Source organism: Lissotriton helveticus, chromosome 2_1 (assembly GCF_964261635.1).
Source record: "Lissotriton helveticus chromosome 2_1, aLisHel1.1, whole genome shotgun sequence".
NCBI lineage: Eukaryota > Metazoa > Chordata > Amphibia > Caudata > Salamandridae > Lissotriton > Lissotriton helveticus.
The window spans coordinates 578,638,056-578,663,221 of NC_136059.1; the positions used below are offsets into that span (position 1 = coordinate 578,638,056).

General features: G+C 41.7%; 1 protein-coding gene across 3 annotated transcripts in view; it reads left to right on the forward strand.

Moving 5' to 3' along the window:
• Positions 1-25,166, forward strand: part of LOC144819435 (uncharacterized) — a 360,173-nt gene that overhangs the window by 144,060 nt on the left and 190,947 nt on the right. The window contains exon 6 of one of the 3 annotated variants that reach the window (XR_013607366.1): positions 16,518-17,741. The exons of the other annotated variants lie outside the window; for them this stretch is intronic. The gene's annotated coding sequence lies outside the window, so the exon portion shown is untranslated. Of the gene's footprint in view, positions 1-16,517; positions 17,742-25,166 lie in introns of those variants that run through there. 3 annotated transcript variants of the gene reach the window in all.

The window sequence follows — 25,166 nt, forward strand, 5'->3', positions numbered from 1 at the left end:
GATATTAAGTGCTCAATTGATTTTCTTTATGACAGCAAAGTTTGCAACTTGTGCATACTGTGCATAGAAGATTCCATCCACTCTCAAATTGAAAAGTTTGATTGTACAATAAGTTAACTCTCAAATATTTATATTTACAGGCAGACTCAAGGGATGATGATAAGTATTCTCGTTTGAGATTCCAATAGTAACCTATAATGCAATCTGTGATTATGGGACTGTAATTGTAGGAGGTCATTCATTCTACTATAGTGCCTCAAGTGTTTTTATCACTTCCTTCCGTTGTACAGAGAAGTCTTTCTAAGGTCAGATAATGGAGACAGATTATAATTGGTAAACATCACTTACAACGAAACTTTTACAACGCACTACCATTACAATGCGGTCATTACAACGCAAACTATTACAACGCATTGCGCTGGGGGGCGCTCTAGGATAGGGAATAGGTTAATTTAATATCCAATAACCTTCCCTAGTGTCCACGGGGACTGGAGTTGGAATAGTAAATTAAACTATTCACTATCCAACACCCAAAAGCGCTATGCGTTGTAATGGTATGCGATGTAAAAACCGCGTTGTAAAGGCAGGCGTTGTAATAGCCTGCATTGTAACGTCATACATCCATTATAATTGGCTATAATTATGTCAGCCAATGAAAGGGAGGTGATGGACACAGATTCACAGGATTGAGGTAGTTCTATAAATATCAAGAGTTTTGGAGAATATTCGTGGCTGTGATAGTCACAGACAAAGTTTAAAATGGCACCTGCATGCAAAGAGGATATTGAAGGTAACAATAGCTCAAGGCGTAGTTTGCAGTGAGGAGTGGATGAATTTGTTGTTAGACACAATAGAAACGATGCTTCTTTGAATCAATTTTACCACAATATTTACCTTCTTTCTCGTTTAAGAAATGTGAGCAGACCAAGCTAACCTGTTGGCCACTGTTAGACATGGGTAATCTTATTAATTTACTGGTTCAATATTAATGTTGTCAATTTTCCATTTTGGGTATTTTTGGTCATTGACACAGTTATTTTCTTGGAGTTTTCATAGCTTGGATTTTAGATTGGATGAAGTGAGTGAAAAGATCACAATATCATCTGCGTATGCTAGATACATAATGGGCTTATGGCCAAGATTTTGTGAAAGACCTTCAGAATAGTCTAAACACAATGACAAATCTAAATTATACAGTGAAAAAAGTAACAGAGCAAACCTGTAACCCGGCATGAGACCCTTGGATGTTTTTAATCTTGGTGAAAGTGACCTCCTTAAAAGCTTTACTTGCAGTCAAGTTTCATTGTGTGGAGACACCAGAAACTGCACCAGCGAGTGGTGATTCACCAAGCTAATAATTTTTCCCGAGATTATTTTGCAATCAACCATGTCAAATGCTGAAGAGTGATCGATGAAACAGACATACAGTGTAAGATGTCTTTGTAAGATTGAGTTGACTAAAAGTTAAAATGCAATGATATTGTCTATGGTGGATCAGCCTGGCCTGAAACTGGATTGATTAAGAGGTAGTTTGAATTGATCGCCCGGGTTGTTCATCAAAAATTTGCTGAAAAGCTTCCTCTCAGTGTCTAGCAGAGCAATCAGTCAGTAGTTCTTGGAGCCATCAGTTTGAGCTTTTTTATACCAAGGATAGAGTATTCACCCTTTTCAGGACAGGGGAATATGGCCTGAATAAATGCTTTTTGAAAATAGAAAATAAGTCCCGGAGGAATAAGCTCCAATGGTCTGGATCAGATTTTAAAACATTAATGGGTTTCCCATTGAGACCTGCCACTCTCGATGATCTGGCACTTCTGATCAATCCAAAGATACTATGTTTTAAGATTTCTAAAGCATGGTTGATGTATTTTGGATGCACAAATTGATCAACTGAGTTGTTTGCATAGAGATTCATGATGTACGAAGCCCATTTTTCATGTTATATGCAACAAACAGTAGCAGCACAGTAGGATTCAGTCCATGACCGACTGAGGACCACAAGGTTTTGACCTTATTACACCTGGCTGCAAAGAAAAGTTGTGACCAGGCTACTTCTTGGCAGATTATTGGAATCTCTTTTATTTTCTGTTTATAGTGTTTCTTTTCTTCCTTGATCTGTGAATCACAAGTAAAGGAAGATGGATTTCTTTTGAGGGCTCAAACCTGCTTAAAATGTATTCTTTCCTCTGTAGTGCCTCTTTATAGGGATGTATGATCATACATCGCGCACCATGACATCGCAGGCTTTAACCCCGCGGTGAATACATCATAAAGTCCACCACTTCGCCATCTTTCACATCGCACGTATTTACAACGGCAATGCGTTGATTCCTATTGAGAAAGCATGAAACATCGCAGGCGCTTAGATCGCACGTTATGACAACGTGTGCTTTGCCTTTTTGTTCCCCCAAAGCATGAACCCGCCTCTAACCATAGGCCTGCACCCCCCTCCCCGCCGTCCCCACGACGCTAATTCTTTTATTTCTATTCAGACCAGTGAATTGTCCGTTTCTTCTTCGTGGTTATACTGTTCTCTAATGGGAATACAAGAACGCTGCAATTCACATTCTTGTCTTCTCTGTACTTGATAACCATTTTAATCCTATGTCTCAGTCTATTTTGGTCACTAATGTAATGGGTGCATACCATGCAAATTGCACCCTTTCACCAGCATTTCATATGACCTTGTTCTATTCCAATCTAGGACAGGTCACTTTTACACGTAAAGTTTATTTAAATTTTATATTACTTTAATGGTTTTGTCACAGAATACTATTTTTTACATAGCGCTTACCATCAAAATCCCGCAGCTTCATAGTGCTGTGGCCTTCAAAATCTTACATCATCCAAAATGACTACATAACTGTCGCGGATGTAAAGCTCTCCGATACCTTAAGGTTGAGTTTGCGCTATATGCAGATTTACCCCTCGTCATGTAACAAAACGACAATAATAGTGCCTGCAAACGTACCCCCTACTTCTGGCACAGGTGAGGGGAGCGAGTTCAGGCGCGAAGACCTAATGGCAGGCAGGTCGGCAGGGACGCTCAACATCCAGTGATTGTGGGCAAATCACTTGATCTCCCTGTGACTCAATCTCCCCGTGCCTCCCTAAAAATGACTACATAACTGTCTCAGATGTAAAGCGCTCCGATACCTTAAGGTCGAGTTTGCCCTATGTAGAGATTTACCCCTCTTTATGTAACAAAACGGCAATAATACTGCATGCAAAAAAATCACTGATGCTCCTTTAATCAGCTTTGGGAGGATGAAAGGCTGAAACTATGCTACTTATTTAAAGCAAAGCTTGCTGTAGCCTGCAGTAGTCTGCATAATACACTATCGCACCTTGCCAAAGATTTGTGAACTTTTTTTCCTGCTGATGTGCCATGTTACACACTTACCCCTCTTTTTAAGCTGGGTCACAACTGAAGTTTAATTTAAAAAAAATTATGGATCTCTGGATCTCATTTGTGTTCACACAAGTATCGTTGCTGAACATGTTTGTTTTACGTAGAATTAAAATCTGGACCCAGAAGCACATTAGGGTTTGCTGAGCTCTAATTGGAAAGGCAAACATATATTTGTATTAGGTGTATTTGAGCAAAAAGTTGCGTTCAGAATATATATTGCACCATATAAGAATCCGTAAAGTAGGGTTCAGAAGTTAGCCACTTCGCCTGTGTAACCTTTTGAATTCTTTTCTTAAAAAATGGGAACATTGTAAAATTCACAATGCTTAAATCGGAAAAATGGGAGAAAAAAACGTAAATTGGGTTTCGTTGAACAGTCCTGCATAACCGAGTTTTACATGAAGATTGTCTCGCAAAAATCTTTGTAAAATGCAAAAATTTGGAACTTCACCCAATGCTGAAAGAGTAAGTAATATTTTGCCCGCCCACCTCCTATAAAGCTAAGTTTTGTAAAAAAAAAATGGTTGCAAAGTGTATTTTTATTTATTTATTTTATTTTAAGGACTGTAGCCTGTGTAAAATATAAAATGCTATAACATGAACCATGAAAGCCATTTTTTTTAGAATTTCAGACCATCCATCCACTCATTTTTCCATCCATCCATCCATCATGCACCCACCACCCTTCCATCCATCCAACCATCCATCCACCCATCCACCCACCCATCCATCCATCCACCACCCAGCCACCCATCCATCCATCCATCCATCCATCCACCCATCCATCATGCACCCACCACCCATCCATCCATCCATCCAACCATCCATCCACCCATCCATCCACCCATCCATCATGCACCCACCACCCATCCATCCATCCATCCACCCATCCATCATGCACCCACCACCCATCCATTCATCCATCCACCCATCCATTCACCCATCCATCTCCTTTTCCTGGTCAGGCAATTGTGAAGTGTGAAGCTCATTGACATGTTAGAGCTGCAGATGCACGTTTTGCCTTTGTTAAAGATGAAGGAGAACTTTTATTAGGGAAAAGTACTTTTGCAAGAAAGGTAAAACTATCAGCTATTGTTTTAGCTAAAGTTTGATCTTCAGGAGTTGAAATGTTTAAACTGGTCGCTAGAGCATCTAGGAAATAACAGATTATCTGAGGTATGTCCCTTCATTTACCAAACTGGCAACTGTAATGGTAAACTGGACAGACCACCAAAGGTGTGGCGGTCCTGCCAGGCCCATTATGATGCGACTGCCACCCTGACAGGGCGGTACTGTAAGAAACACCCGCCGCAATGTCAAATATGCATGTTGTGCATTGGCATGCACAACGTGACAGGCACTGTGCGGTGCCTGCCAGCTTATGTTTGGCAATGAAGAGGGGGGGACCATAGGTACCCCCCAAGTGCACACTCCACTCCCCCAATACCCTGGGGGGCACTGCCAAAGACTGCCTGCCTTTCCATGGCTGCATCACCTCCATGGAAAGGCCTTTTTCTGTATACATCATAATAGGGATGGTGGTGCTTGCAAGGCACCGCCACAATATCATCTGCCTTTTCCGTCCGTCTGGCAATCTGACCAGCAGAAAAGCGGCAGACGGTCTTTCCGTCCGCCACGGTGGCCCTCGCCATACTAATATGGCGGGGGTGTCACAGGAACATTTGGTGGGCGGATCGCGGTAGGCACCCCCGGGATGTTTTTGAAGGGGCAGTTGAAAATTCAGATCTTTGATGATGGTTGTTTACCGTGGCCTCAGTTATTTTTGTTTCTGAGTCATGCTGAAAATCTTTTTTTATTGAAAATTGAAAGTAGGCTTGGGTTGTTCATAGTCGTATTTGGGTCACGTTGTGTAGACCGAAGATGTTTCGCAATTTTTTTATTTATTTGACTTCCTTAATTTCCTAAAGCATTGTTTGCTTATATCAGGTTGAAAGTCACCTCCTAATGACTCTGGAGAGGAACAAGGAGCTCGAATGGTCAAAACTAGGTCAGTAGATACCATTTCAATTACTTCTGGAAGTGAGGTTGGATTGCGTAAAATCTTCTGGACATGAATCGAAATGGATATTTGAAGCACTCACAGATCCAAAAGTTCCACCTGGGGAAATAAGAGACTCAACTGACTGTGAGCAAGATGAAGATTCACTTGGGACGGGCCATTGCTTATAATTTAATTTGCCCGGCAAAAGTTGAAGTAAGCCTGCAATGTCACCCAGACGACGAGACAAGTTTACCGCGTAAGTTTTCATGCTGGTGAGAGATTGCAAGATCCCAAATAGAAGATCTTTGGTATCAAGGATGGAGGTGAGATCTTTTTCAATCTGCCTCAGTAAAGCCATTTGGTCAGTCACTAGAAATGACTAACTTTTCATTGCATCCACCATTTTTGCTAGAGTTATGGTTAATGCCCTCATTGCTTGAAGCGCTGTTAGACCAGAGAAGGATTTCTTTCATTTGATTCTTCTGGTTCTGGAATAGATTTATTTAAGTTGCAGGGCTGCGGATTGGATTGCAGATCAATAGGAGAAGAATTCCTCAAGCCATTCAGCTCATCTAATAAATCTGAATGTTCTAAAGAGCTGGCAAGAGAGTCCTGTGCTGAAGTGGGACTGCAGTGTTGTATCTATGATCCCTTTTCAATGAGCAAAGGGTCGAAACTATAAATAGAATCCGAATCAGAGTTAGTTTTTATTGAGGAGGCATATTTGGGAATAGGACAGTTTGAAGCATTTGCGGTAATTGAAATTGTTGTGGTAACTGGAACGGTCATAATATGATGTAGTATGAATAAATGGGAGAGATATAGCAATGATTACATTGTCGACTGTTGAGTTGACAATTGAGTTGTTAAAAGATGTAGTTGAAGTGAATTTAAAAAAAGACTTATTCTGGGGATTGTGGTTTAGTTCAAGGCTTTCCCGTATGCAAGGTTGTATTGTAGGTTTAAGTAAAAGTGACCTTATACCCCTGGTAGATGTTTCAATAAATGGAATATCCACTGGATAATTGACAGACAAGGTATTTATTATTGGTGGCATAGAGACTGTTGATGTTTGCACAGATGAAGGGATTGATTGAGCAACAGCCTCAATTCCGGAGGCTGCTAATGCCAAGGAATTGCCCAGGAGCTTAACCAAGAACTTTATTTGTCTCTTTTAGAGAACCGGATTTCATAATTAAGTTTATTCAAATTAAGATTGTTGAAGCTGTAAATATTTTTCACAAATTATAATCACCACGGAACCTGAAGTTTGAGCATTTTTAAGATTTCAAGAATGCAGCCAATGCTATCAAAATGAAGTTGGAGACACTCGCTGGGACAACTCCTTATTCTGGCAGATGTGAAACTGGTACAGGGCGCCACCTACGTGTGGGAGAGGAGCCGGCATAGGAATAGGAATCCTAAAAGAAAGAGAGGCAAATGTTTTCAACCAGTGCTCCAGCAATGCCAAAGCCCCTAGGAGGATGTGCTTAACTCTGGAGGTACAAGAGTTTCCTCACAGCCTCTGACCCTCGCACACCACTCCACAGACCATCCCATCCTTCGCTCGTTCTCTTTGCCTGGGACACTACCACCTCCTCCACCATATAACTCGTATCATTTACCAGCTTTGCTAGTGAGGAGTCACAATAAAACCTGCTGCCAAAAATGTATGCAAAAACACCAAACAGACAGCAAGATGGTGATGGCAGCTGCCCCCAGCCTCGTGCACAGGAGCAAAAACCCTTCAGCTCATTAGCGATGAGTAACAGTAGAGCTCCAGGCCAGAAGGGTGTCAGCAAGTTGAAGGCGGTTCTGTGATCAGCGGGATTATAGCGTTGAAAATGGTGAACATGCTTCCCAGGCGAGTGGAGAGGCAAGATGGGCCCACAAGCCTGAGGAGAACTGCTGGGATGCTCAGAAGCATGGTGCTCACTACTCCAAATTCCACAAACCAAACCTGTGGCTCCCACATGGGCCTGAGCATGATTCTCAGGAAGGAGTACACCGTGCACAGAAGTGACTATCTGACAGTAGAGAATATGAATGGGCGAAAGCTGATCTCAGGTCGTGGATTGGACATTATCGCAATATTTTGGGTTTCAGACAGTTTGGCACTGCTTTGTGGATTGCCATAGGTTTTATGCTGATCTTCAGCCAACAAGTTACCAATGTAGAATGTTCAGCACAGTAATATATGCTTCCCTATTCCTTTGCTGAGTAAAAGTTTGCTCGACGAGTTCTATTTGCATTCCAGTCTGTACAAGAGGTATTCTTATATGTTTACGTAGAGACCACTGGCGAAGTCGTGGCAAGACAATGTTTACCCTTGAGGGCTATTTATGGGAATGATGGGATGGGAGGATTTTCCTAAGCATCATAGAAGACATTATATCAGTAATAGTTACCACTTTGTATTTTCATGATATCGTCTAGTTTTTGCCTGAGATTATTACGTGAAATTCAGTGGTGTACGTATATTAAGCATTATTTTATTTTTATTTATTTATTTTTATCTCATTTAAGCATTATGGCAAATTAATTGTGTAAAATGTGCACTTTTTTAAAATTTTACTGCACAATGCAAACCAAACAAAACAGAGCAGTGATGGACATGAACACAGTAATACTTACATAAACGAACTACCCTACGTAACATATATTTCGCTTCATAGAAAATTACATCATTTTTATCCACTACACACAACGTTATTCCAAACGTCCCTCCATGCGAAAAAGAATGAGAAATCAGAGACAACATTCTCCCCATCCTAATATGGAACCAAGACAGCAAAGGCACAACACCTGTAACGTACCACCAACCAAAAACACAGCATCTACCCCATCCTAGGAACAATATATAATCACTAAAAAAGCAAAATTAAGCATCCATCTCAATGTCCTGCATTTTGCCTCCTACCCTCCGACTAAATAACCCTAGCACACAAATCCCAAGCAATGGTGTAACAGAATAAACAGCATATTCATACAAAATGTTCGCCATCTTTTCCCAATCCCCCCTATGAAAGGAAATTGACCTAGGCCTTTTACTTCCCAGCCTCTACTCGCTTAAAAAACACAAAAATACGTTTTGTTCCTATTCCAGAATATAATTCATCTAAAGAAACCAACATTTCAAACTCAGGCCCTTAGTACTGCAGGATGTAAGTAAAGTAACCCCCAACTACTACAAAGAATAGCAGCAACACAAATATAACTCCTGCCCAAAATCTACAAAGACAGTTGGTAAATTTCTCTTATCATCCTGACAGGCATCATCCACAGCTTCACTACACATCATGCTTGTCCATAAAAACAATCTCTTTGGCTTCCATTTCATATTAAAACACACTTAAAACAAGAAAAACACCTCACTCTGTCCCTTGCATGCAAAATGGGATAATAACAACAATTAACACACTCCATAGTAACACATGAAAAAATACACGAGACACAAAATGCATGCTAATCAATGCACCTTCGACATCAAGCACTGAGAAGACCTACCAACTCACTATCACCAAAATATCTAGACAATATGTTCATAACAAAAGTTTGTGTGTAAGATAATTATCCTCACCTAATCAAAGTAAAGTTTCCACCAGCTAAACTTCAGTGAAAAGAAAACGAAGCAGCACTCCTAATAGTTGGCCTGAAATGTCACACTATATTACTACCACCATGAGACCACTTCAGTGGCTAGAAGTTACAGATTGGGTTAAAGGGTGTTAAGCATTGGATGGCAGTACCGCACACCTGGGTGCCTGTAGTAAGTGGACTGTTGGTAACAACCAGCCTTAGGACAGCATAGTAAAACAAACCTTGTCTGGCTGGAGAGTAAATACCACTGTAGTCTGGGTGCCGTGGGCTGATCACACCCTTGGGCCCTGGTGCCAGTGCACTTCATGCACCAATAATACCTACATCACTGACTAGAAAGAAATATATGTTTTTCCTCTATTTCGCTTGCCTCGATTAACTGCTGTAACTTTCCTACCCTCCCTACTGGTGATAGCATTTGGAAACAAGCAATGGTAAATGTATTAGGTTTCGTCTATATGATGAATAATAAGCTGTTTTTTTGTTGTAAGTTGCAGCTGGCTGAGTAGTTGTATAACATGAGTTACAATAAGTCTGTTAAAGTGTTACGACTTGTTTATGTACAAAAAGGCAATATATTGTGCTGTTACTATTGGTATGGTGCAGGTAAGTAATAACAACATTTTGAAAAATTAAATGAATGAGGGAAATAATAGAATTAACTGGTGCCATAGCAGTATTATTTGTTTAGAGGAGTTCTCAAAACTTTTGAGCCAGGTTCCACTGCACCTGCTGCACCATTAAGTTCAGGTCCCTAGTGCCTGAAAGAGAACTGCATTGTTGACTGCCTGTTTAGTAGTAAATATAGTAATATTTGGTGTTTAGAGGAGTTATAACAACTTTTGACCCTGGAGTCACTACACCTGCTGCACCATTCAAATCATAACCCTGTTGCCTGTAAGGTAACTGCACTTGTGACTGCCTGTTTAGTAGTGAAATATTGCTATATTTGGTGTTTATTAGGATTCTTGAGATTTGGGCCCGGTGTCACTGCACCTGCTGCACCATTGAAATCATGACCCTAGTGCCTGCAAGATAACTACACATGTGACTGCTTATTTAGTAGTTAAATATAGCAATATTTGGTATTTAGAGGAGTTCCTGCAAATTTTGGGGCTGGTGCCACTGCACCTGCTGCACCATTCAAATCATGACCCTGTTGTCTGCAAGGTAACTGCACTTGTGACTGCCTGTTTAGTAGTAAAATATAGCAATATTGTGTATTTAGAGTTCCGACAACTTTTGGGTCCGGTGCTACTGCACCATTCAAATCATGACCCTCTTGTTTGCAAGGCAAATGCACTTATGGCTTACTGTTTAGTAGTAAAATATAGCTTGCTCTTTTAAACTAACTTTATTTTTAACACACAATGTTTATCACAAAATGTAGAATTTGATCATTATGACCAAATAGATCATGTTGACAAAATCAATCCGATAATGCCTACAAAGTGCAAAGAAAGGTGCTGAGGCATAAATTGGAAATGGCACAAATGTTCTAAGGCTAAAATATCTGCTTTACACAACTAAGTAATTAAAAGCATATATTCCAAAATACTGTTAGAAGCTGTCTGTCTTTTCCATCGGAAGAGAAGAGATCTTATCTTGACAGTGAATAGGGCTTAAACAGTGTGAACAGATTTAGTAGACATATCGTAAACGTGTGCAGCCAGGGGAAGTTAAAATAAAGTTCCACACAAAAGCGAATAAACACAGTAATTCAAACGCAAGCATTAATTATGGGAACTTTTTCAGGAGTCCCGGGCAGTCAGTGGTTCCTGGGTTCAGATTGTAACCTTTTACAACTGGTGTCATGGGGCTTACTTTATTATTGAACAAAAAATTTGGCACCGAGTACACATTTTAGATCTTGACCTTCAGGGCAGCAAAGGTCAACAGTCCAAGGTTTACTCAGGGAGGTGGAGTGAGGGTATAAACTATCTGGCACATGCATCAAAGCTTTTTGCGATTGCAAATGGTGCGATTCGCAAAAATCGTTTGTTTGCGATCGCAACATTAGCTTTTGCGATGCATCAAGGGTCAAGGCCCTCGCAATTTGAGAATTTGCAATTAATTGCGAGTTCTCAAATTGCGATTGCATTTAAGGAATCGCAAATTGAGATTCCTTAAATGCAATGCATTAAAGTAAAATAATTAGTGATTTCGCTAAAAGGGGGCGCAAATTACCATGAAGTTGAACTTCATGGTAATTTGCAAAAACTTTGAAAAATGCACTAAAGTGCTTTTTCCAAAGTTCCATTTTACACACACACATGCCCGTAGGGCATGTGTGTGTGCAAGATGTACTCATATGCAGATTTCAGGGGTGCAACAGGGTGTCCTTTTGACACCCTGGCACCCTTGAAATTGCATTCTCAATTTTCAATTCTCTAATTCGGAATCGCAAATTGAGAATGTGTTCCCATTCATTCCTATAGGCCTGTAGCCCCATAGGAATGAATGGATAGGTATTCCTTAATTGCGAATCGCAATTTGTGTGTCGCAATTAAGGAATGTTTAGAAATCACTATTTTTTAAGCGATTTCTACATGCATAGGCTTTTGCGATTCCTTTAATTGTGATTCCTTAAAAATCGCAATTAAGAAATCGCAAAAGCCAACATTGATACATGTTCCTGTAAGGGCTCAATATGCATGAGGTAACAATGAATAAATCAAGGCCCAGACAGTTAACTTGTCTGCAAACACACAGTTCTGTAGAGGTTATCTTTCAGTTGTTATTTTTCTGGATTTTACAAGATGTAAGCTCTTGCACCCAGAGCGTGGATTTTATTTTGTGTACTTTTATTTGTAAGATTTATTTGCGTAAAGGTAAAGAATTAAAAGTATTTTAATTCTAAAACATGCAATGGAAAAATACTGCTCATAACAGAGGGCTCTCATTAAGGGTATTTGTGGGAACAGCACCCATAGTATTCACGCAGACTCTGTCTTTTGGGGTAATATGCATTGGTCCTTAGACTTGTGTGGGAACCTCAGTGGGACTTGTGGGGGTAGTTCTGGCGGGGGCGCTTTCTCTCTCTGAAGAACAAGGTTCCAGCACACACTGTCCTAACTGTTTCATGTATAGTGCCCTTATACCGCCGTGTCCTTAGTGTAGAGCAGTCTCAGGCAAATCGCGGCAGCACCAGTTAAAGGGAAGTTGTGAAGGGGTAAGGATGCTCACAGTCTTGGAGATGTTGATTCTTGGGTCTTCCTAAGGCCATCACAGAAGCCAGCACCTAAAAGCTAGATGCCCACTCCAGGTTGCAGCAGGAACATGCCATGCAAGTGCATTTGCCTTCAACAGTGTCAGCTTTCTTCCAGCACTTATTGTTTCTTTTTAACACAGCCAGGGTCAGTAGTCCTCCAGCACTTAGGCACTTTTGGCATGTGGTGACACACTGGAACTAACCTTCTTAAGTGCAGCAGGAGCAGTGTTGATCCATCACACAGGGGCTGCATCAAAGCCCTCTCTCCTTCAGAGCAGCATATTCTTTGTACATGGCAACTACCTTCAATGCCCCCAATGGTCAAGGGACTTGGTGGCCGATTCCCCAACCCTGGAGCTAATAGGAACATCCCTGAGGACAGGGGTGTGGGGTCCCAGACATAAGATCATGAAATCATGGCACAGTGACTGGAAATTACAGTCCCATCTTTATACCCAAGTTGTAAACAGTCCTTTTGTATTTCAGCAGTTCACATTTGGTTCTGAGCAGTTCTGCTGTGTTGCTATTTTCATGTACACTGGTCCAGTCATAGTCTTTGTCCCAAGAGTAGAAAACAGGGAGAACTATGACTCTCTTCTCTGGAGCAACTCTAAAAAGAGAACAAAGGCAAGGAGGACTGCCCCACTTCTTCCATGTTAATCTGTCCCAGAGAACAATGAGCCAGCAAGGGCAGGGGAAAACTCCCAGGCTTCAAAGGGACCCATTCTCTTCCTTAACATTCCTCTGTGTCCCTAGAAATGGTCACTGGAATGTTCTAGGGGGAGTTCTACAATTCACATCTGCTGTCTGGGACTCTCCATCCAGTACTCTCATTTTAAGTACTACTGAATCATAGCCTTTATAAATAGAACCCAGAGTGGCCACTCTCCACATGCATCCTCTAAACACTCAAGTGATATACACATTCACAGCATCATGTCCCACATGGATGGTCAAAGGACCAGTTGCAGGATACTGGCAGAACAATTTTCAGTGGCCGGTAGTCCACTCTGAATAGCAGGTGCCAGGTAATAATAATACCTGCACTGCTACTATAATTATTTCACTGCCATGCCTGTCAATACAGTTTTGGTAAGGTGACAGTAGTCACACTCATCAAAAGGAGGGTGCACTCTGAACCTCAATCGATACCTCAGGAAGGCCTCAGCGCACATGTTTGCTAGTCATGTATGCTGAGATAGGGGTCATAAACACCACAGCGTGCATGCTCTACAAAGCCATACAGGGGGTATTTCTGCATCCAAACACTAGTAAAAATCCAATAATTAAGATGATAAAGAAATAAATTAATGACATTTCAAATATTACTCCTTATTATGCTGTGTTGTTGGCTTAGTGGGCTGATGGATTCACTGTAGGGGCCTGTGTTTGACCTCATGGTCACTGGTGCAGATCCACTCTTTTATCCTTCTTATGTCGATAAAATGAGTACCATTGAGTTGAGTGACAATTAACATCTGTTGCTCAGTGCAAAGATACCTTTTTCAGTGAAGGTGTGCTTTACATATTCACATGATATGTTATGTTGAAGGGATTGAGCTCATGCATTGTGTCCTGTTCGGCAAAGAGGACAGAATTAGGAAACATTGTTGTAGAAAACATTTTGTTCAACTATAGTCAGACAAGTAAACACACATTTGAAAACAACAGCACGTTAATGTGAATTAACAACTGCACTGATAGATTTCTTTCATAGGTTTTAGACAAAACAGATGAATCCGATGGAAGCAGTACCATAAACTGTTTACAACACAGTGTGCCCATAAATCAGACTATGTTAGGCAATCTTTAATCCCAACACATGTATAACAAGGTTCACCAGACTTGGAAGTCACCCAAGTCTGTAATTCATTTGTGTATGTGGGAAAACAGACTGCACGCTCTCTTACAGATGTCTGCTGGGAGACAGGCAGACAGGGGAGTGAATCACAAAAAATGTGTGTTTACAAAGTTAAATAAACCTCAGACATTTCACCACTATTATACAGGCCAGGGTCGTCAGAAAATGTTCTAGTTTCACATCATTGCCTATTGCTTCTGGTCATGCGTTGTGGCAGAGGTCCCCTGGCCCCCTCCTTTCAATAGTGGCGCACTCGAAACAAGCCACAAAGGGTGGTCAGATTTACAGTTCCCCTGGATTCAGCTTGCATGATTTTTTCAGAATCTCAACTCAATTTATTAATTTTGCTCATTGCCTTTTTGTGCATTAACTCTGGACAGTTATATTAGAACTTACCTTAACATGTAAATGTTGCTACCATGGGCTAGTAATCTACGCTATTAACTCACTTAGCACTAACTACATGCACAATGTAAAGGCCTTTCTACAGGGACTGCAGTGCAGAACTGTCAAAGAAGAACTGTTCTATAACATCTAGACAGAGGAAAGACAATGTTGAGTGGTGCGATTGACCTTACTCTCTTGAAGAGCATTCGCCGTCTTGTGGTCTGCCTCATTAAAGGGCTCTAGACTTCTAATGGAGATACGTATACATGTATGTATGTATTTATGTATGGATGTATATATTTGGTATTTGCCCAGAATGAACCTAACCTAAAAGTAGCACAGCGCTGTGCAGGAACACAGCCAAGCATGAGGCAATGAGTGATAGTTGAGTAGCTGGGTTCTGGGAGCGAAAGTGTACTGGTACTGCATTGTGATGTACTTTTCTTTTAAGAGGTGCATGCTCGACCTTTTCCTTAAGAGCCGTTTTGGGGTGTTCCTGATGGATATTGGGGTTCAATACCAGATGCTGAGTGCACAGATAGAAAATACATGCTGCTTGTTTTTTACACTTCTCTGTCTCCAGTCTGAGGGTGTCCAGGCTGTGGGTGTGAGAACCAGCAGAGATGGTGAATTTGCCTGTAAGAAGAGAGAGGTGCTGGTCATAATATGCTCTGTAAATGATGCAGCTGTTTTTGAGGATGATGGCCAGCAAGGGGAGCCAGAGGAGTTCCATCGGGATGAGTGTGATGTGATCATATATCTTCAGGCCCTGAATGAAACATGCTGCAATTTGCAGAATTCCCTTTTGTTGGGGCAATGTGTACTCTGGGAGGTCATGGAGCATGCTGTTGCCACTTTCCAGACACAAGAGTACGAGGGCTTGACTAGCAGTTCTGAAACGTTTCCTGGTTTCACTTTCTTTAGAAGATATGAGGATCTTGCAACAGCACTGCCGACCTAGAGACTAGAAAATACAGTAAGGTGAAGACAAGATGCTACAAGGATCATTAACCAAGACTACTTCCTTTCTCTACACCTGCAAATTAACACAATATCACGATTCAAACACCAGGTCAACAACCTTGCTCTGAAAAGTGTCTCTCCTGGCCTCCCTCCATTTTCCCCTTCCCTGTTTTCCCCAGGTCCACTCCATAACTTTGCGACTTCCTCCTCTTCTTGCACCCTCCCTCCTGTGACCTGTCTGGTCTTTGAACCCATGCTCTTGCGCAGCGCCCCTTTCTTTGTCTTGACTAGATAACTCCCATGCAAACATAGTTTTCCTGATCCCTCAAAGACACTGAACCCAGCGTGAAAATGTTCTACATTTTGTTACATGACAAGAAATGGTTGGCGGACTCTTCACAGCTTTGTGAACCAATTCTGAAAATGTGACAACTATGTTAGTTTGCAGACGATCATTTACTCATCTGCAACTTTGTAAACTGAAAAAAAAGAATTAGATTTTTCGAAGTGTCAACGTGATCCAAGTGTTAACTCACAGGTAAACCAGCCCTAGAACTCCCATTTCTTTCAGGGCTCCTTTTACCTATATACGGTTGTCTGCTTGACCCCAAAAGACACGAGCTGTGAAATGTATTGTCATATTTTTATCTGCAGCCTATTCTTGGTGTCCTAGATTCTTAGGATCTTAAATCCGCTGTTGTTCTCCGTGTTGGGTTTCATGGTTTTCATCACAAAACAGTTGTCACTTATTTTTTTTTTTGCTTTATGTGAGGATTTCGCTCTTGAAAAAGAACCTGGTGAAGTGAATGATTGTGTATCGCTGCACCTCGTTTGTTGTGCCCTGCACATCATCTCCTGAAAGGAGCTGCTGTTTTTTCTCGCCCATGAGCCTTATAGAAAGCCTTGAAACTGCAGGCCTTTTCGGTGGATTTATTATTTCCTTCGCTGGAATAGGCGCAGCTCTCCTGCAATTAGTTTAAATAATGAACACGGATGCAATATGTTTGGAAGAAGCTTCTGGAGCGGACTGCCGCTCTTACATCACATCCTGACAGTCTGTTTTCTTTCTCACATCTCCCAGACCAAACATCTGACACTGATATGCGAGTCTTTGGTTCACATGGGGAGTCACAAGCAGGTCATCCGGGCCGAGGGCTGCCCAGAGGGAGGAAGGAAGCAGGAGCCACGGGGAGGTGAAGCGCCCCCCTCACTGCAAGCACCGGAGGCGGGAAACGGCCTGGATAGGGGTTCACCATCATTCACTGGTCCAGACGTTACCAGAGGCACTGGAGGGGATTCCCGCCAGGAAGCAGTTTCTATGTATGCTGGGGAGCACGTTCCCATGAATCACACACATTAAATGTCCCTCGCTTCGAATTCTGGTTTGTTTTCCATCTTGAAAACATGAAAACATTTACAAAAAAAAACTGAAAGTAGAAAGGAAACAAAAGACATTTTTCAACTCGCAATTAAACAACTGTATCCGCTGACTAATTCTTTCCAAACTGAAAATCTTGCAAGATTGAAACAAAAGCAAAATGTCAATTTGTTCCCTTTTCTAATTCGGATAATCTTATATTTGCTTGTCATAAACAGGTTGCTGTGATACCATTAAATATATGTGATTTACACACGAAAGACTTTGGATTATTAATAAAACAAGGCATTCGTGGTGACAGTTAATATGGAAAATAATAGGCTGAACAAGGTTTTCCCATAACTCATGTGAGTAAGTGGCTGAACAGCGAGCTCCCTGCCAGTGGGCCCTACCTGTCAAAATACTCTCTCTGGCTGAGTCATTCCATCTAACATGGCTGGCTAGACAACAAAGTGCCCCAAAAAGGTGACCTAGAAGGATAGCAGAATTCTCCCAAATTCAAGGGGGTGGAGGGAAGGTATTTCTCCAGAGACAAAATAATTTCCCATGAAGGCAAAAAATTAAATAAAAATGCTGAAATTGCAGAACTGCCCTGCATTGCTACAGTGTGGAATTACACTATGCCCACAAGCCCACATTTTGGAAGTGCCACAGCACAAAACTGTCATATAACTTTTTCCGGATTATGCCTGCCAATTTGCAACTGGTGCAACTTTCTAAGAATAATCTTTAAAGTGTTTGTAAATTACCAAAAACGTAAAATCATGTACAAGCGGTAAAATAACCTTTCCCGCTTGAACATGATCCTGTTACTTTTTTATGACTGCCCCTTTGCCTTTATTGTGGTCAGGGCTTTAACCACTTGGGAGCTAGTAAACAAACCTCCCCAGTGCTGCGCTGTCCATTATCCGGTGCTGAACTGGACGTCCAGCGGTCGCACGCAGCACTGGGGAGGTAGTGCCCGTGACGACCGTTGGCCGACGGCAGCACTTAAGGGGTTAACACCTTAGGAGCTTGTAAATAAACCTCCCCAGTGCTGCGCTGTCCATTATCCAGTGCTGAACTGGACGTCCAGCGGTCGCACGCAGCACTGGGGAGGTAGTGCCCGTGACGACCGTTGGCCGACGGCAGCACTTAAAGGGTTAAGTGGGATTAACAAACTGGGGGGTCTCTCAAAAGGCTGTGGCCAATGTAATTGAGGGCGTGGCTTAAAAACAGTAGGTTAGAAATCTGTGTTTAGCATAGTGTGCCGCCCGACTTGTATTTTGTTGTTTCTGTCATTGCATCCAGGTTTATGATACAACAAGTAACATCATACCTACAAGTCAGGACTAATGGCTTTGTCAGTGGTTGTTAGATGCATAAGATAAATAAAAGCAACTATGGCTTGTATAGAATATTGTAAAAGCTTCCACTTGCAGCCCTGATGACACTACAACAATGTTGCTGCTCCTGGGTTTCAAAAAGAGAAGGGAAATCCAGAGAGAAAATGATTCTTTAAAGGATTTCCCTTCCCTTTACAAAGCTCACCTGGCATGACGTCATGCCTTAACTTTCCACTTGTGAGTAGTGTGAGCACACGCACATCGATGTGCCTGCTGCCTCGAAACGGGTCTCTATCGGGCTCTGTTTTGCACCCTGACACTTTTTTCCGGACTGCAGTGACAGCATATTGCTGTCACTGCCGTCCGGAAAAAAACGGACCACCTGTGACCAGCGCACAAAACAGAGCCCGATAGAAACTCGTTTCGAGGACCCCTTAAAAAACGTCCGGTGCTCAGACCCGGCCCACTCAAAGCCCTGATTGTGGTGATAGATTTGAAAATCATGCTACTGACCTGAGGTTCGTAGTACTGCAAATTCAATGAGCAGTTCAATGAGCATCCTATTGACTGCTATGCTGAATGTGCTGTCAAAGAGGAAAGTATCATTTTGTTTATTGCCTACCCAACGTAACAATATATAGTGTACGCCAATTGTAACCACAACGGCGTTATAACATGACCAGTATTGCCTTCTTTCTTTCTGTACTGAATATGCTAAAAAACTTTTTCTAATAAAATCATTTGAAATAAAAAAAAAAAGAAAATAACAATTTCTGCAAATTAGACAAGCACATTTGGACAAGGACTTCTAAAAACTACAGTACACTATCAGATGAGACTGATGACCAAACAGTGGCAAAGCCAAAGTATACACTTTTTATAGCGGAAATGTTTGGTAGTAGTTGGGTGACTTTGTATGTTTCCCTCATCTGTACGAGAAAGAACATCCCAAAATACATGTCTTGCTCTACAACAGTTTGAAAGTTGAGAGTAGGTCCCTTTTACTGAACACAGTGCATTAGCAGAGTTCAGGTGTACCATCAAAGAAGGTGTTATGAAAAGAAGTCAGAAGATGAAGTGTATTATGTAAGTAAGTAGTAAACCTAAAAGGCGTATAGAGCAAAATATTGCATAGTATCTACTTTGGACAGAGGACCATGATTTTGAAAGGACTTTACCAACAGAATGCATGAGCACATTGTGTTGCCTTGGCCAGGCAAATGAGGTCTCTTTCGCCTGTGAACATCAGAATGAGTGTCGATGAAGGATTAATTGTGATCACCAGCAGTGCACCTCTCATTATTGCTACCACTAGCTCATTGCAAACATGAGGGATGGCTGCAGCAAACAGTGAAGTAACAAGGACTGCCCCATCCCCCAGATTTTCTTAATTTTCCAGCTCCTTTGTGTACAGGTACTATCTCAAGTGAATAAACAAAGCTTGCTGTGAGAGCAGACCCAAGAGATTGTACCTGCCTGGTCTCATGTAAAAATCAGCTGCACCTTACATTCTTCTAGGAAAGGCAAGGCCTGCCCAATCAAAAGGCCCTCCAAATATAGAAAATCAACCTAAAATTTCAAACTGCAAAGTCACACTGGCTCTGATTGGTAGTGGACTGCTGCCCAGCTGTCATTGACTGAAAATGTAAGAGGATGGCCTGCCCCAACTTATGGGAGACAGCAATTGACACAGACCTGCTTGTGCATACCTGCAGTTCAACTTGTTGGGTTCGTTGGGATTGAGATGCCAAGCCATATTATAATGCTCTCGCTTCACACCAATATCCTAACAGTGTTAGTCCACTCTTAGGGATGTGCTCTTCTTTCTCATTCAATAACGCATAGCAATATTTCACAACTTCATCCACATTGTTTTTTGGCTGATTATTTTAATGTTTTATAATAGTTTTCAAATAAATGCCTTACACTTTCAGCAGCATGTATTATGTGACTTACAATATTGCTTCTTCAAGTGAAGCTCTTTATGTTTTGAGTCTGAAAAGCATTTTGAGCTAAAAATATACTGGAGAAGTGTGGCTCACTGGTTAGAGGAGGCAGACCTGGAAGCAGAGGTCAGCCCGGGACCAGGGTTCAATTCCCGGCTCGGCGGGGGCTTGAGTCCTAAAAAATGTCCATGGACTCGACAATTCTCGCTCCGGTGCCGACTCGATTTACGGGTTCACACTCTGCGACTCTGGGCAATAGCTTGCTTAATCTCCACAACGGCCCCTCGCGTCGGGATGCCTGGCTTTCACCTTGCGGATACCCTACTGGGGTTATTTCACAGGGGAATACCAGGACGGGTTCCCTAAGCAAGCGCTTAGAGACCGCTTGGTGATTTGCGCTATATAAATTCCTTTACATTTACTGTATGTCTATGGCTATAAAATTCAGGGTTTATGCCTGCTAAGTATTGAAAAGGGTCACCTAGTAGGCATAAATCTATTTGCTCCTGACTAATTGTATACCACTAAGTAAACTGATGCAGGGGTACCACCTACACAAATGGCAGTTAGTGGACATAACAAGTCAGGGGTTACAGTGTACATTTGTGAACTCCCCAAATTTTGTGTATATTCCCAACTCCTCTCTTACCCCTTTCCCCTTGAAATATTTAGAAATGTGCCTCCGAAACAGCTAGAGTAAAGAAACGTCCATGGTTTGAAGGTGAATGATACACCACCAAACTTCGTGTTGGTGTAAGTCAATGGTCTTCTCTCCATTCCTGTGGAAAAAAACAAACAGAAAGAACAAATATGTAATTGCACAGTGGGTCATCGTTTGCCAGCGAGGAATTGTAGCTTGTATATAATTCTACATTAGGCAAAACTACGGTCTAAAAATATACCGACTGTCCCAGCAGTTCCCAACAAAGCTGTGAGTGCTGCAGCTTTTCAGAATTCCAGAGTAGGAAGGAGTGTGAATTTGGAAAACCTATATATTTACACACGTACACCTTTATGACTGCCCCAGCTGCTTAAAGAGTTGATGAAACATGTTGTGATATCTCTGCTTTTGTTCTTTTCTCAATACTATTTATCGGGGAACATCCTTTTCAACGAGGATGTTACCCCGCGGGTGCTTTTACGACGCGTCCTTTACAACGCAAGTCGTAACCACGACTTGCGCTGGAGGGCGCTAAAGGATAAAGAATAGTATATTTACTATTCCAACACTGTAGTGTAGTTCCTATATTCCCAATAGGCTCTGCGCATTGGAATAATATAAACAGCAGTGTAGACGTAGGACTGAGGTCGACTAGGTCTCTACTGACTATATTAGACTTAATTAGTTTTGCCAGCTAGCTCAGAGGTCACTAGAAACTTTCTCGAATAAACAAGGAGGAGTTAGCTTCCCTGGATAGACAAGAAGGGATTAGCTTCTGACAACCATAAAACATGACAACTTTGCTCCCTCAGAATAAGAGTGTATCTCTAGAGTCGTGTGAAAACAATAGACAGTTATTTTACTCAGTCAATCGTGCATACTTAGTTTCACCAGAGTGCAGAGAATAGAGAGACGGGCATTTTCAATAAAAGGTGTTATTTATTGAGCAGTCTTCCTTCTCATGCAAGAAAAATGAATTGCCACAGTTGCAATACTTAGTATAAAGTAAAGTGCGTACAGTAAAAGGAGTATTATAAAATAATACTGTAAAAGCATTGATATGGTTTCTAAGCCATATGGTACTTTAAAATAGATAAAATATATACATACAAATATACATTGACTAACGTACTCAACTGGTGCTTCTAACTACGCCTACCCCGGTGTACCTGACCTAAGCCTAATACGTGGGAAGGAGTAAATAAGTAGCAGTTTAATTTAAGTTGGTTTTGCCAAGAATCTGAATCAAGAATTCTCTTTAAGGGTTTAGTCAGCTCCGTACCTGGGTAATAGAAATCAGGAGGTCTGATATCTCTCTCTCAGGACTCGATATCCCAGCAACCCGCAAGGGCGGCTGAGAACACCGGAGCTGGATTTCTCGGCAGGAGAAAAGACAGCGTCTCTCTCAGTGCGTCAAAAGGGAGGGGCGGCGTCCGTGGGCTCTCCGCATCAGCTGGGCTCTCGGGCAAGTAGATAGCCGCTCTGCTCCAAAACCACCGTGTGTTTGCTTAAGGCAACGTTGGTATATTTATACCTGAAAGGTGCCGGGTTTGACGTAAGGTTGGACATAAGACGTCAATAAAGATGTCACTAAGAACTGACAGTTCTTTCTGACTCTAGGAGTTCTTGTGCAAATCAAAACAAAAGCAAGGGGAATTCCCAGGTTGCTGGAGGTTTGGTTTGTTTAAAGAACGCGTTGTACTTTCTAGGAGTCTAGGGGAGTAGCCTTTCTGTATTTGGACTGCATGGGCTATTACTAAATATGGATATGATTCTTATGCCTTTATAAGGATATTATTTATTATAGCCATACAAGGGCATCATTTAGGAATATTGATTAGGGTCCTAGATAGAAATACAACTACACCTTCCCTACTATCCACGGGGACTGGTGTTAGAATAGTAAATTATACTATTCACTATCCGCGCCCAACAACGCAAGTCGTTGTAACGACTTGCGTTGTTAAAGACGCGTTGTAAAGGCACGCGTTGAAACGGTACGCATTGTACCGTCATACATCCCTATTTATCACTTTTGGGCTCCGCTCTTTGTTGAACAGATATATGTATGTATGCATGTATGCATGTATGTATGTGGTATTTCTATAGTGCAAACCTAGCCAGAAGGCAACGGCGTTCTGTACAGGGTCAAAGGCAGCCTAAAGGGAATGAGTGATAGGAGAGGGAGCTGGTTTGTGGATGGTAATGCATTGTGTTGTAGTGTTCTTTAAAAAGGTGTATCTTCAGCACTTTCCTAAATGTGAGAAGCAAAAGGGAGACATGATAAATAAGGGATCACAATCGTACCCATCAGCAGGGAGTCAAAGTAAATATTCTGTGTATTACTAAAGGATGTTCTATGGGTGTAAAGCCTATAGTGTGAGCCCTAGTTCAATTCTGCCTGCAGATGTTTTCAACTGCCTGTCACTGCATCACAGTATAAGGGAGCCAATGGAGTTCCATCAGGATGGGGAGTAATCATATTTTTTCAGGCCCTGGATGGAGCATGTTGCAGTGTGAGAGATTCCCTTAAGGGGTGCCAGTGTGGAGTTTTTGATCCCACGGAGAGCAATATGTTACCACCATACAGATGAGAAAGTTTAAGGGCTTGGGCAGTAGTTCTGAAGTCGCTTTCTGGATGGTTGGCACAAGGCCTTCTTTGTTTTTTTGCAATGTTTTCCTTCAGATTGAGGTTAATGTCCAGGGTGTATCCGAATGGTCTGGCATTTAGTAACCAGGGTGGCAATCTTCCTATGGTAAGGCACTGAGAACTTTTCCCTGTACCTTACCATATAGAGATCTCAACCCCAACTGCAGAGTCCCCCTGTGGTAAAGTATAGGGAAAGGTCAAAACATTTGTTAAACTTGGAAAAAATAGTAAAATATTTGTATGATGCATATTAATGTAAATGAATGATATATTTATTGTAAATATAGAACAAAAAAAGAAAATGCCACATCACTACTAACCGAAGGCCAGATTATTGTATTGGGTGGTCGCACCACTGTCTGCTGTTGTGATGGTCAGGTGACTGCCCGACAAGCAGTTGACAGTCCAACCACCCAATTACTATATGACCGCTGTGGTGGGCAGTCGGAAAGTGCTCCTTTACACTGTGGCTTGTGCTGTTGCCCAGGAAAAGACCCACAGCACAAGCCACCGTGTTAAGGAGCACTTAGTGCACTTCCATGCACCGTGTGCCATGCAACATATGGTGCATGGCATACGGTGCACAGATGTGAGTGGGGTATTACATGTGCCCCCAGGGCCACTTTGCAGTGGTCACGAGGGACGGGGACCTGTTTGGTGCCCCCAAGTCCCTTTCTGACAGCCTGTTCATGGAGGTCGGACCGCCATGAAAAGGCTGTGGGAAAGGGACATCGTAATCCAGACGGTGGTTTCTGCTTCGACATCACCAATATTTAACAAATAGGATTTCCACTGCCAATCCAACAGGATCTTGTCAAAGGTGGCGGTCTCCCCCCAATGGTTTCGGTTCGACATAGTAATAAAGCTTTCATTTCAGATTCAAAATTAAAAAATAATTGAATGTAATCTTTTATTATGCATTAATAATTATTAAAGGTTGTGAATAGAATTAATTAAAGTCAAGTAGTTATGTTTTATTTTAATGTAATATTACATTACATTAATACTAAAAAGGTATTTTCTAATTAAATGATCAACATATATTATGTCTATATATATTTTTCTACATGACATTATATTCATTTATATTTTTTACTATTTTTAATGATTAGGACCCATTGTATTGAAACCCCTGTTTGTTTTATTAATATATAAACTTAAATGGGTTTCATCAGCCCCAAACCTCTGAAATTCTTCTTATATGAGAAGACCAGTAGGGAACTGCTGTTTACATCTAGCCAGTCCAATGGTGATACTAGCTACTACCGACCAGGGCTTGTGCAGAGGCTCCTTTGAGACTGCAAGAGTTGGAGCCCAACTGTATTTTCCCACATTTGCTGAGCAAACACTGGATCTGCAGTTTAAATTGCCCTTAGGGGTTAGGATAAGCACAAGATCGGTCAACAAAAAAAAGTCCCACAGAACAAAGGCAGAGGTGTGGGGGTTGTACGTCTGCTGTACTGGTCCTAAACCTTCTTCCCTACACTGTCTGTGCTTCTGGACTGCGCACATTTTCAATGATTGTGCTTGTGTTCTCTTCTGCAGGTCTAATGCAATTGGCGTGATATGTCCACATCTACCACTCACCTGAACTCATCCATTCATCTCCCCAACTCACCCCGTTTGAATGCCTGGACAGGATCACCTGGCCTTGGGTAAAACAGCCCTTGTGTACATGAATGTTTCGGCGTGTTTCCTACACGGTTTTTGTGCACCTTTCCTAACTTCCTCCTAACACGCCAGCGCTTTTGTGCATATTTGCTTGGAATC